The sequence below is a fragment of the Scophthalmus maximus genome, chromosome 4 (assembly GCF_022379125.1).
Source record: "Scophthalmus maximus strain ysfricsl-2021 chromosome 4, ASM2237912v1, whole genome shotgun sequence".
Taxonomy (NCBI): Eukaryota; Metazoa; Chordata; class Actinopteri; order Pleuronectiformes; family Scophthalmidae; genus Scophthalmus; species Scophthalmus maximus.
This window is the reverse complement of record NC_061518.1, coordinates 15,570,001-15,585,864: the sequence shown is the minus strand read 5'-3', so window position 1 is coordinate 15,585,864 and position 15,864 is coordinate 15,570,001. Positions and strand designations below refer to the sequence as shown.

The 15,864-nt window shown below is 39.8% G+C and overlaps 1 protein-coding gene across 2 annotated transcripts in view; it reads left to right on the top strand.

Annotated features, from left to right (window-relative positions):
• LOC118302754 (CUB and sushi domain-containing protein 1-like) overlaps positions 1 to 15,864 on the top strand; it is a 269,330-nt gene that overhangs the window by 15,634 nt on the left and 237,832 nt on the right. For both annotated transcript variants that reach the window (XM_047331593.1, XM_047331592.1), the window contains exon 2: positions 875 to 1,091. The gene's annotated coding sequence lies outside the window, so the exon portion shown is untranslated. The remainder of the gene's footprint in view (positions 1 to 874; positions 1,092 to 15,864) is intronic.

Genomic DNA, 15,864 nt, shown 5'->3' with positions numbered 1-15,864 from the left:
TTTCTCTGACTGTAAAACAAGTGCTTTTAATTGCGTATATATATATATTTTTTTTTTTACCTACTTGGCGATGTGTATTGTCAGTAGCAGATTAGTGTTTATGGTGTGTCTGCGAGTTCATGGAGAAGCCATGAGCTCCATGTTTGTCTATCCAGTGTGATGGGAGGACAGTGAGGGTTATGCAAGGGTTTCTGTCTGCATGTTTTAACATTTGAGTGTTTAATGCGATGTGATTTTATTGAGCGAGCAATGCAATCATACGGTGCATACTATTAAAACAACACCATGCAATATTCGACGCTTGCTTAAATGCATATGAGTGTATGTGTCATGCGAGGTTAATCTGGTCTGAGATCACTAGATCGCAGCCCTAACACCGACAGATTAAAGGGTTAGAGCCATGGGATCTAAATGTATACAGTGTGGACTCGCATCCAGGCACTTTGCATTAAATGCTTTACATGACACATGCTATGGTGTCGAGGGAAGCTGTGAGCCATGTGTTGCATTATGTCCGGGTTCCCTGTTACTCACTCGGCTTGGCACATATCTATATCCAGGCTCCGCTCAGGGTTTTATTTCTTTTACGCCATTCATTGCTTTATTCATGAAGGTTTTGGAGGACATCATTCGAAAAGAAATGTCTGGGCTTTCATCACTATATTCCGTGTCCTGATCTCTGTGCAGAATTTGACAAACATCGTAAGGCCACAGGCTAAAAATGACAATGTCTGTATCTTTGAAATCTTTGAAATATGAAGTATACAAGCCAGACATGATCTTTCATCTGACTTCTATTCTATCATTTAAATGCAGAATGCAAATTGGAGTTTGTTGTATTCTAATATGATTTTGTTTCATCTCTCTCTTCCAGCTGAATCTTGCGGTGGTGTAGTTCAAGGCCTGAATGGCACCATAGAGTCGCCTGGATTCCCCCACGGCTATCCCAACTACGCCAACTGTACGTGGCTGATAATAACAGGGGAGAGGAACCGAATCCAGCTAACCTTCGTCACGCTGGCGCTGGAGGAAGACTTTGATATTGTATCAGTATACGATGGACAACCATCGCCTGGCAACTTAAAACTGAGGTTAGATATTATTCTCTTATTTGTAGTTTGCTCTTCTTTCCTGTTTGTGTGTTACTCTGATCTCTGTCTTCCCTCTTTCTCATCAAACCTCTCTGACTTTCACACTTTCACAGCTCAGCTAACTCCCCTCCTCTAAACAAAAAATGTGACATTTGGACAACAGCACATTGACATTTTGGGCTTTGAATGCTTATTCCATTTAGATAGGAAATGACAGTGAGTCAGAGAACAGTGTCAGCTTTAACTTGAGTATGTTTTCTGTCAGATTTAATGAATAGTTGTAAAAAAGCCACCCATTCATGTGTATGGTAGATGGACAAAATACATTTAAAAAAAAAAAAGCTGATGCTTTCACATTACAATGGTCGTTCTCTTTTCTTTCTTTCTTTCTTTCTTATCTTATCAACCACTGTTATTTTGTGGTACCTAGTTAGTAGCTGAATGTTGATCAGAAAACTGTTACCATGAGAATATACACTGTTTCCTGTTTTCAGCTTTGAGTCATGTGCTACTGTGGTTGGCTGATGAAATGACACAGATAAAATCTCAATATAAGACCAGAGACATGCACAGAAATGATGTTGCTTGTCTGTCTTTGTTTATTTATGTTTTGATTCCAGCCGTGCAAAGTGTCAACTTTATTTCTCACGTTAGCATGTTATCGTCAGAATTACGGACTGACCACCTCTGGAGTATGAGTGATGAGGATTAGAGGATGTATTATTTTCATTTAAACTGTAGAATATTTAGTCTTATCTTCAACAAAAATTAGGTTCAATGTCTTGCTGCACTGCCTCGAGCTTATCAAGGGATGTTCAACATTGTAATTAAGGCTGCAGGGGCTTTGGCCCAGGAAGAATCATACCGGCCTTGTTCCATTTGCCTTCATGTATATGTGCTAAAGAGCATGTGGGCGGGGAATACAGGCCTCAAAAGGCCCACAACATTGCAAAAATGTTACTGCTTTGTAAAACATTAAGACACAGATGGAGCAGTAGTGAAACATCAATTGCTTTCGATATTGCATGTTATGTGAGCCGTGCATTTCAAACTGAGGTCCCTGGAGATCACAGAGAGTAATTCACACAAAAAACAACAAGGAGCAGCAGAAAAGAGAAAGGGGACATGGGCCTATAGATCGGCCAAAAGGTGTGATCTGAAATGATAAAGAAATGACACTAATGTCATCACAGCTTGCATTTTAGTTGCCACGTCCATACATTTATACCAGAGAAATTCTATAATATTTTTATTACTGCAACTGAAATTTTCCTAACCACTGATATGAGGTGGTGGATTCCTGCAATAATGTAGATACAGTATATCACAAAGAAGACAAAGAGTAATATTTTATCAAGAAGAGACATTTTTTTATCCAAATTATTAAATTGAATCTTAACCAACAAGGATAAATAGGAATAGAACAACTGTGACCTTATTGTGACATCCACATTCGTCAGACATGGAAACAGTCACTGTGATTTTTGTATAACCGAGCTCACTACGTTAGACAGCACTATGGATCATTCAAATCTTTGCTTGTGTAGGAACATATATGCCACTGATGACACAGTTCCCACTAAGTGAGCTGTAGTTGCAGTTGTCTTTCTGTTGTTGCAGAAAAAGACATAGAGAGCATCATCTACAGCACTGGCGACTGTAAACTGAAGCCTATTCATAGTTGTCTGCTCGTATGTGGGTGGTATAAGCTGGGAATGCTCCAAGTAGTGTTTGAGGTTGGTGGTGCAGTAATGGATAACAGTGGGTTGTTTCTTGAAAGCATTATGTTGAAGTTTTATGTGTCAGTGTTTGAGTGGAACACATTTGTTATTCTTTTAGCATAGAGGAGAATAGTGTAGACTGCAAAATATACTGAGTGGGTTTCCGTGGACGCTTACAGTAAATATCCCCATTAGGATTTAGTTGTTTGCTTCATTACAAGGCCGAGGCTGTAATAAACACTATTATTTATAAAGATATTTTAAATAAAATAATGAGCCCAAAAAAGTGTCAAAGTAATTCCAGGCTTTGGCAAAATTTCTAAACATTGCCAAGTGTTTCAGACTATTTGTTGTTACAGATTAACATTTCTTTGTTGTTATATTGACAATTTAGTTTGATGTATAATGATTATCTCAGATAGAGATAGGCTGGCTCAAAGGACAACTTCAAAAGATAGATTTGTTAGATCCTTTACTATGTTAATTTACAAATTGTCTTTTAAAAGGTCAAGTCCCAATATGTCTGTGAAATCAATACAAAATACAATCAAACTAAAATTATAAAAGAAAAGAAATGTTAGAATGAAACTTTAATGAATTATATTCCATCACTGATTTTGGGAAGAACTTTTGAATACTTGAATTTTATTTAATCATCTTTGTTTGCTTCTATATGTTTTGTCATTGTTCTGCCATTTTTATTTTTGACCTTTCTTTGTCAGCGGTCAGTTTCACAGCGGACATTTAGTTTAAATAAATATCTTCTCTAAAAATATGAATCTTCTTTTTGAGTTTTTACCAGGAATTCTCAGTTCGAAGCACCTTCTTGTGTTTGAAACCTTAATTTGCATGCATGTGCTCATAAATCTAGGCTGGGTTGACTTGATTGCGTTGCACCTCTAGACACTGCAGATGACACCATGACCAAGGCTAGCTTGTCCAGTTCTGCACCTCGGATCTCCCCCCATGTTCACAGTTGTTGTGCCAAAGCATGTTTCTGCTGAGAAAGTGGAAGCACAACAGTGAGCTGTCTGCAGGCCCTAAACAAAGTGACATGACAGCTGCACCACGAATTTCCAGTGCTGTCTAGGACTACAGCTATGGCGTGTGAAGGCAGGAAATTGAATTATCATTGACTCATCTTTGCCTGGCCCCTCTTGGCCGTTCTCATATCACCTGCTGCTGAACACTTCTTGAGATATTCAATGAGATATTTCCTCTCTCCAGATAAGTGCTGTTGCTTTGCAATTTTTGCTGTTTTATAAAATAACACTTGCTTCATTGCCCAATACTACGTGAAAGCAAACCAAACAAGTATCCAGGATATAACTCTTTTGTTGTTGTTGTTGTTGTTGGGATGTGGGAACAAGGTTGGGTTAGCTATTATGATAGAACTACCAATTCATTCATTTCTTTTAAAAATGATGTAGATTCCTACAGTTGAAAGTGATGTAGCAAGATGTGGAAGTCGCAGCTTTCCCTTGTGTTAATTGGCTCTGGAGTTATCTGGCACTCACATTATCCCACAGCGACCCAAACATACCAGGAGTATTTCAAATACTCTGTCGCTTACACGCCCTCAAATGTAAAAGATCACTAGAAGAGTGGCGTATTAGCTGCTTACAGAGCGCCTGGCCTTAAGTGCAGTGAGCCCTTGCAGTGAACCCATTCCCGGTGTCATTCGGATCAAGTGACTAAGCTGGGAGGTGCGGGCTCATTCTTTCTTCAGCTCGGCTCCTCTGTTGATGTTAGCACTTCTCTGAATGGTGAGGACATTACTGAGGACAGGCAGCATGGTGCTGAATTGAGATCACTGGCCAGTCTTCTTGTGTGCCCTTGGGGTTTTCCTGGTGTGTGTCACTGCAGGCGAAGCTTCGCCCCGGCTTGAAGAGCTTTCCCCAGCTCCAGCTGAGCATCAGTAGCTATTGGATCACACCCACCATCCCATCTTTGCTCATTGGAGTGTAACTTGTGTTTTTCCATAAAACATTTCACCCTGTCCATATAAGAGCGTAATCCAAATATCCTGCTGCTGCCCTGTCTGAGCGCCATCAGGGCAGCGGTCAGCTGGTTGACCTAAAACCCTCTCCTCCTCTCAGCTTCTGGCTGAGTGAGAGTATGAGACGTGCTGATATGAACCCATCAGACTGCCCACGTGAACAGTGGGATGAAGCCAAGAGGAGCTGACTGCCTTCTCTTTGTTCACATAGAGGAGCTCTGAAGAGGCAGGATATATCTTTCTTTCGCAGCCACCCCTCCAGCTGCCCTCAGACCTTGTGTGTGTGGGGGATGCTGCAATCTCATACGTAGAAGAAAGGCTGATCCGGTATCTGTGGCCTCTTCTCACCAGCCCAAGCTGTGCATCAGCAGTGGTAACTCTTCTCTATCCCACTCACTCTGATGAGTGATGTCAACAGTGTGAAAATATATATATTTTGGAGACTGGGAAGCTTTTCTCATGCAGAGATCACTGTCAGTCAGAAAGGTACAGAAGATGTCCAATCCATTACAAGAAGTTTTTTTTCCCACTTGGATAAACCCTTATATAACCTTTATGACATATATATATATATATATATATATATATATATATATATATATATATATATTATTAGTATTACTGTAAAGACTGCCCCCTCTTTGAATCTACTGCGGCTGTCTAAATTTCAGCCCACCCCTTTTCTACACTAATAAGGAAAGTAAAACTTTTCACTGTCACCACTTGAGCCTGCATGGGGGTGAGTGAGTGATACCCAAAAGATGGACTTTAATGCTTTTCTGTTTGTCACTTTCATGATTGTCAGGTGTCCTTGAGGCATAACGTTTATTGCAGAGGAATCGGTGTAATGGGCGTCTCTGATGTCATTTTTGCTTGTGTTAATTGTCTTGGGATCACACTCTGTCTGAGCATTTTTGCCTCATACAGGTGCCAACCAGGTGGGAATGTGTAGTTGGGGATGTGGGGATCAAAAGGAGTGTTGGGTCCTGGTGCACAACTATTTCATTTAAACTTCAAAAGATTTATTGTCTGGTGCCAACTGTGCTTTCTTCCTGGGATTGCTGTGGGGGGAATCATTGGCAGCGGTTCATATATCTGTACTGGACCCTTATGTTAATGCTGCAGGTCATTAAGTTGGATGGAAGACATGGCCATTGAATATGGAAATCGAGCTTCTATGTCCTCTAACACACAACAGCACTGTAACTGTAAGAGGCATGCAGATACAGAATGATAAGAAAGGTTTCTGAAAGCCCATGTAGGGACACCAATGTGAGACTGTCCTGCCAAGAAGAAAATAGCATCATTGTTGTCATGCCAGCACCTCAATAAAAAACAAGTGGCAAAGCCATGTAGTGGACATTCATTTTAGCGGAAGTAAAGTAATGGATATACACATGAGACCACTGTTCATTTCCTATCACCAGCTGACAGTTGAGCTGTTTTGAAGAGGATCGCTCCTTTACCTTATCAACAAGTTTATTATTGTAATCACGATGATGAAGCTCCCCTGATGTTAGCGGAATAGCAAGTTTAATGTCACATCATAAAAACAGTGGCAGGTGTCTGATATTAAATTGCCTCGGTGTCATCCTAGAGGCATGGACGACTAACTTATTTTGTCATTTTATGTTGAGTTTGGATTTTTTGCCAATGCAACAAATTTTACAAAACCTTTTGATTATGAGTCCCACTTGTGCCATTCTTCTTACTGTCAAATTAAAAAAAGGGATGCTCTCTTTGATGGTGCTGCTGGATTTCATCACATCATCATCTTCAAGTTATTTCTCAGAACCAGAATACATTGTTATAGAGTAAGGTCAGAGGGTACAGCAAGGCCATTGACATTCTTGTGGTTTTGTCATCTACCCTCAGGATCTTGTGTCAGCACCTCACTGTACTTCCACTGCATCTGCTGCGCATGACGTGTTTGCAGAAGTGGTTTGTCAGGCTGCACTTGGACCTGCAATTTCACAATTGAATCTTTACCTTTTTGATCCCTGTAGGATTAAAATATGTATAACCACAACTCCAGCAAACTGATGAGTACAAACATTTCTGCCCTCTTCAACCCTTTGTCCTGTTTTGAAAATTCATTGCTTTAATATCTTAATTATCTTGTTGAATATCTGCCATCATGTTCATGACAATGTTCATGCCACACTCTTTTGTTTTTTTCAATACCACTGTGTTGTTGGCAAACTCCTCTTCATACTTTCAGAAATCTAGTACATTCACCAACTTGGCATCTTCAACCCTAATAAAATATACAACTATTATTCTGTTTCAAGAATGAACAACATCAATAAACATGAATTCTTATGGTAGAAAAGCTGACATGGGGAGAAAATTACGATACAACTTAATTGTTGCAAACATCATCTAGATTTGAAATCTAATGACACAACCTCAATGGTGATAAAAGACCTGCAATCAAAAGAGGAACTGATTTTTATATTAGAGGAAATATTTGTGGTAAACACCTTTGAACTATTCACGAAATCAAGAAATACAAATTAATGGCCGCTCATTTCTTTTACAATTGCCAGGGTTCATGTTGTTGTTATTGCCAGAGAAATAGATTTATCGTTAACAGACTGCTTCACAATTCATCAGTAAGCACAACAGTGTTTTCCCTATATCCACCAAACAGCAATGCTACAATATTACTGCACCCTCTCTCTCTTTCTCTAGCTATATATATATATATATATATATGGTCTAGGCTAATCAAGTAGCTCCTCTGCCTTTTAAATCTGCTAATATTAAAATAAGTTATAAAATTTACATTCATTTTATACTGAGTAAAATATCAGTTGGTATCTTTTTTTACCAACAAAAATCTCTGTACATTAAAACTGTCTGTTTGAATTGTTTGAATAGCATTGCCAACTTGAATTTACCACTGTGCAGTTTCTACTTCTGTCATGGTTAAGATAATCACTGGGTGTAGACCATGAGATGAGAGCAAAACTCCACTGAAATACATGTTAATGAAATTATTCTAGGGGCGTTAGCAGCTACAGGACACGTCTGTCCTTGTCTGCAGTCTCTGCTTCTGCCAGCAGTTATATATTTTCACAGACCAACACAAGTTTAGCTGGAAGCAATACCTGGAAAGTAATAGCAACCAGCAGTTGTTAATTAAAAGTGCAGTTGCAGACGGAGCCCACCAACAAGTCCTCCAACTCATGCGACAAACTCAGTGGTATGTGGTAAAAATGACCAATGACAACCGTTTCCTAAAATAGCGCCTCTACCGGTGACATGCGGTACGCCACAAATACTTTTTTCACCTCAGAGCATCGTGGGCTTTGAATGCGTGGTTAATGAGCTTGTAACAGATGGGACATTGGGGTTAGTGTGACATGGCAGAGAATCTGCACGGTTACTTTACAGAATATAAGGAAATCCATTTGACGGACTTACCAGGTTCCACTGCTGACCTCTAGCGGCCGCGTACATAACTACCGCTGGAGCTCTGCGGTCTTTATAACGACCACACACGTCGCAATACACTGTTTCAAAAACCACATATGTTCCCCGTATGAGTTGGAGGACAGGCTCGAGCCAACACTATCCACTCACCGAGGAACCTGTCCAGTCAGATCCCGGATATCCTCACACCAGACCCAAATTTACCCCAATATCTGTCCTGTCTTACTGTCATCGTCACCAGTCACAATACAAACAATTTCTTACAAGGAACAGTGTCAGGGTCTGTGTGTGTGTGTGTGTGTGTGTGTGTGTGTTTGTGTGTGGAGAAAGCAGTCAAAAAGGTTATATCTCTCCTGTGTCTTTGCATGCAAACCATAGAGGGATGAGGAGGAGGCAGAGAAAGGTTATCAGAGAGGTGTTGTGTCTTTGTTGCATTGAGATGGAGACAGCGCCAAATCAAGAGAGTATTACGGAGAGAAAATAGATACAAGGAGAGAGAATGACAAAGCAAAAGGTCAAGGTCCATGTGTGTGTGTGTGTGTGTGTGTGTGTGTGTGCGTGTGCGTGCGTGCGAGGGAGAGTACATTCATAACCCCCCCCCCACACACACACACACACACACACACACACACAGACACACAGACACACAAGCTCAGACTAGACCCCGAGTGACTGCAGTGTAAAAAACACACTTTTCTGAGAAAAATAGGCCAACACTAGATAACCAGGCAATGGAACTAATCCAGGACTATCGCTAGGGAAGGAAGAAGAAAAGTGAAGAGAGAAAGAAAGAGTGGGGGAGGGATGAAGGTAGGACTATTGGGGGGAGAAAGGACAGAACTGTAAGAGAAAGTGACATAGGAACAGAGAGGGACTCAACACACACACACACAAACGCACACACGCAGACGGAAGATGCTAAAGCTGGTAGAACTAAGTCTCTCTGCGGTTGGTAGTTCTGTCCATCTGTCTCTTTTTTTAGTCTTGATAATTCTCTAAGATGCTTCAACTTGTCACAGGCACATCAGAAAGTTTAGCGCAGTTTTCACATTGCGATGTGAGTTGAGCGGCAATGTGAAGATGCATGGTCTCTGCCTGATAAGCTTTCTGAGATGGTTTCATCCTATAGTTTATCTATTTGTTGAACTTTCTGTCCAACTGAACACTGAAGTGTCAGTGTGGCTACCGTAGTTTAAGGCCTCGCTTTATTTGTCTATGTGGACTGCAGTGAAAACTCTACGGAGAACTTCTGTTTTTAATTATCAAACACCCCCTCTTCGAAAAGTTTGAAAAGTGGCTGTGAAAAGTCTGTAGCTTGCTCCTATTTGGAGGACGGCAGCTGTGATCAGCATGAAGTCACAGCAGTAACTATAAATTCCAACTCGTTTTGCAGGGGTCGGGTAAAATAAAGAATCAAAATATCCACAAAAACTTCCCTAACTACTCCCAGAGCAGTATCCACCCCTCTATTTTTTGTCTCAATGCGCAGTTTAATCCAGACATTTTGTGTTTGTCCCTTATTAATGCCCAAATACAGTTTGGCTGTAAATGCCGGGTGCCCCCCCCACGATGGTATGCTGTTCTTGCATGTCACAACCCCAGCACAGCTTTTTATGTAATGATTATTATTATTGAAATCTGCCCATTATTTTTGATCAATTCATTAATCATACACTTGATAGATACATTTCTGATAGATATAATGACTATTTGCTCAGCATTTATTCACAATGGATTTTTTTTTAACTTGTACTAGTATGGTAGTCAGGAGTATTTCGAATGCAGAAAAAAATGAATTTGTATTGCTGTCAAGAGTGAAAATGACCAGGAGGTGCTTTGGTCGCAGGGGCAGGCTGTGGACTGATGCTGAGTCCAGCTGTTGGGCTCGAGTGTAGGACTGATGAGAACATTTAGATCCACAGGCCTCCTGCCTTACCAAACACCTGTTACTGCTGAGACACAGCGGGGGGTGAGGGGATGCAGTAGGAGAGATGGTGCAACAGAAGGAGAAAGTTACAGGTAGTCCAAGAGATAGTAACAGAGTGCAGAGCGATGCCATAGGAGGAAGAGAGAGAGAGACAGTGAAAGGGAAATCTGTCGGCCAGCGGCCACATTTCAAGCTAAACTTGGCTTAAATTGTCTTTGAATCTTGATCACACGCACACACATGCACACACACACACGCACACACACGTCAATGCTTTTTTTCAGTGGTTTAAAGGGACCCACCTTTTCCCACCATCCAGTGAACTTAAAAGTCATGTCAAAAAGTTCTTATTTGAAATGCACACAAACCTAGCCCTTTCCTATATTTACTATTGCTATAATTTTTACTAATTTGAACAGAAAATGTTCTAAAAAAACAACACCCACACCATCTTTTTCTACCTATTCAATGTATGTACTGGATAACAAGCCTTTATATTTGGCATAACAATTAAAAGTGACAAATTCACTGTAAAACTGAATGTTGATAAATAATACATGCTGTCAACTACATTGTTGGAAAATGCTGTGTACAATTTGATCCCTCTCCTGAAAATATACATGAAGTCAAACGCTTGACAGCCACAATTCTTTTTGCCAATCCAGACTGTCGACATGGAGGATCTTTTGTGCCTGTTGGATTATGTGAAGACTAAAGGTGTCAGGCACACCTCTATTCACATAAACAGATCTGAGGTGGAACGTGTCTCCACCTTTAAATTCCTGGATGTCCACATCTCGGAGGAGCTTTCCTGGACATTTCACACCTCCATATGTTATTAAGACACAGTAATTCCTCTATTTTAAGGAGTGTGAAGAAATTCCACATGTCACCAGAGATGCTGATAAACCTTTATCGCTCTACCATCAAAAGCATATTGACCAGGTGCATCAAAGTGTGGTATGGCAGCTGCTCCATCAGTGACTGTAATGCTCTGCAGCGGGTTGTAAAGAGGATGCCCAATACATCACCTGTGTTCAGCTTCCTGCCAGTAAGAGCCCATCACATTGTGGAAGGACCCTTTCAGGAGAGTTTGTCAAAGTTCACACGAGTCGGTTTGAAGTAATCAAACATGTATTGATAACTGATTGATAAACTGCCTTTGAATTCTGGTATGTAAATTGGTTTCATAAACCTCATATACATGCATGCTTAACTACTTGGCTAATCCTTACTCTGATCTGAACCTAAATCTAACCCTCTTTACCTTAAAATATAATGCCTAATGTTATGGGACTTGCTCCATAAGGAAGACTAATGTGACTGACAAAATGGAATTTTGTTCCGACAACATGTGTAATACTTGTAACACAAACACACACACACACACTGTCTGTGATACTGCTGTTAAAATGTATTTCAGTCACATTTATTCAGATATCTGCAGTAAAAGTTTAATTTACCGTGAATCCAGATTAGGGCTTGTCACAGAAGTTTGACTTCAGTGAAACTGATCTGAGCTCCTACTTAAGTTTGTTTAAACAGTGATAGAGCATTGAAGCAGAGTACTAAAAAACAGGGTGAGAAAATACAGTGACAACAAGAAGAAAAGAAAGTTAAGAATAAAACTCCAGAACTCCCCAAAAGAACCAAAACAACAAAAACATAGACAAAATTCAACTTAGTAATTCAAAACACAGCCCGACTGGATACAGCAATCTTAATGACATATCCACTCGTGAATAGTTCAACATGAGCACAGGCCACCCAACATGAGCCAAGCATCACCTCACCCTGCCACAAATGAGTACATTTACTGGTACAGCTGCAAAAATGCAGTATTTCTACCTCATACAGCAAACTTTCTATGTGCTACAGTCTTACTACACTCGTGCTACACTGTAGTTAACTCGGGCAGTTTTATTCCAATTCGGGTTAACGTTGGTAAGTTTTTTGGGGGCTAGGTTCAGGAGCTGCACATTTTTTTTTTCTCTCTGTAGGGTTAGGGTTAAAGGTTGTCAAAAGGCAGGGTCACAGCATATGGACAAAATGTGAGCCTCATGCAAACAGCAAAATCAATAGAACCCTTTGGAACAGTGTATACAACCTTCTGGGAATGAGCAAAATAAGTCAAAAAACGTGGCCACCCATCTACCAAAATACCTTTGCAGAAGGCGGGGCTTTGCAAATCTTGGTTTTGTCTCATTGAGATGTTGTCCAGTCATCATAAATCTTGGTAGGTTTTGAGGCCGTGGTTGGGAATAGGCAAACCAAAACATTGACAAATATGTGTACCTCAAAACCCAGAGGTCAGACTTTCACAAAATGAGATGGGCAAGCTCTAGAGGCCAGTATTACGCAATAACTGAAGTGCCATATTGATTGGTGCAAGTGAGGCTTATTGCATTCTTTGCTCATAAATCAAGATGCCTTTGAGCAGTCCCGATCAAACTCGCTCCATCCTCACATCTCATGAACGGGAGACAAATGATGGAACTTTGAGTGCACATTGAGTGAAATGCTATAGGTACTTTGTCCACAGGAGGTTTCTTTTAAATACTGGGAGCACATTGGACGGTCTGCTTTAGTGATTATACTTTTAGGTTTTTGCTAATTTCCACAGAAAACATACTTTTAGGAAGTGCAGATCCGTTTTAAGAGTGGATTTTAAGTTAAAGGCCCTTGCATTTAAAATCACGGCTATTGTTGCATTCGAGACCACGCCCAAAAGTGAGGACACTCCCCTAGGTAAACTTGTACATCACTGCAGCACGGTGGGAAGAAAACACCGGATGGCAGCAAAAACAAAAATTTTAGCTTATTTCAAGTTACAGACAAAAGTTGTTTCTTTGTTTTTTTTGCTGCAAGAAGAGACTGAGGCCAAGATAAACAAGGTCCTGCGGTATATAGTTCTTGTTGCTGACCCCCCAGAGCTACAGTATTTGATCCCCAGAAATGAATAGTTACTGGTGTAGCTTGCTTGTGCACAAGTGCCTGACTTCTAGTATAAAACACAACAACAGAATGGTGCCTCTTCAATCAAAAGAATGTCCCAGTGCAGTGGGAAAAAAAAACATGTGGCCCACCTCACTTTTTAGATATTCATGAGAGTTTTGTCCCCCCCCATGTTTTATAATGAATAAACAATGAAACCCCAAATAATAAGCCCTATTCCTTCATTGCAGTCATGACTTTATTTCACTGAGGATTCACCTCAATATTAATGAGATTGATCAATAATTAAAGTTCCAATGGTGCTCTTTGTTTCCTTAGATGTAATTTTTTTGACAGTAATAAGTTTAATGTGCTGTCATCACATGAATTCTTAATGGCACAGCTGTTGTCACAGTTAAGAATGTGTCAAGTAATCATTTAAACTCTTGTTGCACATGCACACACTGACCTTGCAGTTCTACTTTGTCAATTTCACAAAAGTTAGAAATAGCAGCGGAAATAAAACCATTTTTTCAGGTGAAAAAAAATAAATCTTACCTGCCATGAATAGCGTTAACAAACGATTATGAATTGTACATTTAAGTAGAAAATAAACTCCATCATGTTAAATAGCTAGTGTTGTCAGGGTCATTGTCTGCAAAATATTCATGTGTCTGCTGTTGTACCCGCAGTCTGAATTACCTGAACTGAAGTAAACAATGACTCTCCTACAGCGAAATATAAGTAATCACATTTCACGTAATTATTTCCACTAAGAGGCATTGTTTAAATATCACCTCAGATGCATGTGAATGGTGATACTCAGAATTCACAAGGCAACAGTCAGATAACAGTCATTTCTAACTCTCTCTCTTATTTAGCTCTTTCCCTCAGGCACAGCAGTTGATTTATATTTTGTATTTCAAAATATCATACTTCATAAGATGTAATGTGTGCAGGCATTTAGACACAAGGCCCCGGGCACTCCTTTCCACACTGGTTGGTTGAATGACTAACTGGCTGGCTGAATGGCTGACTGTCATTTTTTAGAACATCTGAGCTGGCATGTATCCAGAAAATCTCCTGCTGTTTTTGCCTCCCTTGGGTGTTTGCTGAGCGGTAATATGGAATCTACACTTCCTGAAAATACAGATAAAAAAATGTTTGTTTGTTTCAGACACATCAAGGTAGAAAGGCTGGCTCAAAAAAAAAGCCAGAGCTTGAAATGCCTCCAAAAGAATCTTTTTTTTCTTCTACAGATACATCAAAGTACAGAGAGGAAGCGCTTTGATATCAGAGGCAAAAACCAAATGATGCTCTCCACTTTTCTATCTTTTCATTTTATTAATAGATCAGGACATAACAGTTTTTTTAATGCTTCACACTATACATTTTTTTTACCTAAATGGCTGACCGAAAACACCGCTTATCACAAAATAAAGAACATTCTTCTTCTTCTTCAAATATGAAAATATAATCAAAAGAAACTTCCTTTCTTTAGATTCTAGTTCTTTAGTCTTTTATTCATAAAAAGCTTTACAGGCAGGGTGTTTGTGACCCACCCGTCATATCTCATCTTCGGATAGACAAAGAAAGTACTGGTTTTATGTATATGTGGCAGAAAAATAACAGAAAATAACATGATTAAACAGTGTTTCCTTCCATCCATCATTCCAATTTATTTCCTTTGCTGTCCTTGAGAAGACTATTCTGTCTTAACCAGTTTTTTCAAATTAGATGACTCATCTATCTGGCATAATCATAAATCATCTTTCTCGGAGTTCTACTGCTATTTGTTCAAGTACCAGAGCAAACGTAAGACGTGCGGCCATAGTACCAGCAGTTTCTGACAACTTTGCAGGTTTGTGACTCAATCGATGCAACTTTAATATTAATATGACTACTTTGAAAATGTTCGTTTTTTATTGGTTCTAGGACATAATGTACGCTTAAGTGATGATTCGATCTTCAAGCACTTGAAATAATGTTTATAAATTTCACTTGGATTATGCAAATTGAAAATGATCTAATTCCTCACCTGGAAAGGAAAAAATGGCATTGCATTGTACCTGTCTGGCAACAAATCTCACCACTGGACAGCCAAAATGCTCACAGAGACATGAAAAGGCGCCCAATAGTTTGTCTTTCTTTGTGTTGGTAGAAAGACCCAACAGCACAGTCTCATATCTGCCAATGAGTCTGCAAGTTTAGCATATTTTAGCCCTGTAGCCAATTCTAGCATACCACCTGTTTTTGAGTTCATAACAAAAGAGAACCACAGGGTTACCACAGCAACTGAAGATGAGTTGTGATGGAGACTGACAGCTGACAGATTAGCATCACTTAGCTTGCCTTTCAACAAAATAGCAGAAAACCTCTCTGCTTGTTTCTCTGCAGAGCATGTGCAAGTTCTTGTAGACTCTTTTCTCAAACTGATACAGCAAAGGGAGAACAACTACCCACAGCTGTGGGCTTGTCCTCTTGGATGGATAAAAAGTAAAACAGGTCACCAAATATACGTTGGCAGCTGTTAATAAACCTGGGCGGCCTGCCCAATTGAAGTCTGTGTGGGGAAACACCGATTTGCTTCTTTTTGTAATTCAAATGTTTCAAAAGCATCTCTCTTTCTCATAGTCCTCTCTCTCTTCCTGTGTTACTCTCCGTTAGCACAAAAGTCATATCATGAAACTGACGTTGAAGTTTATAGAACAAATGTTTGTTTTTCTATCCGATTTAAATTTCAAAGAAAATTGG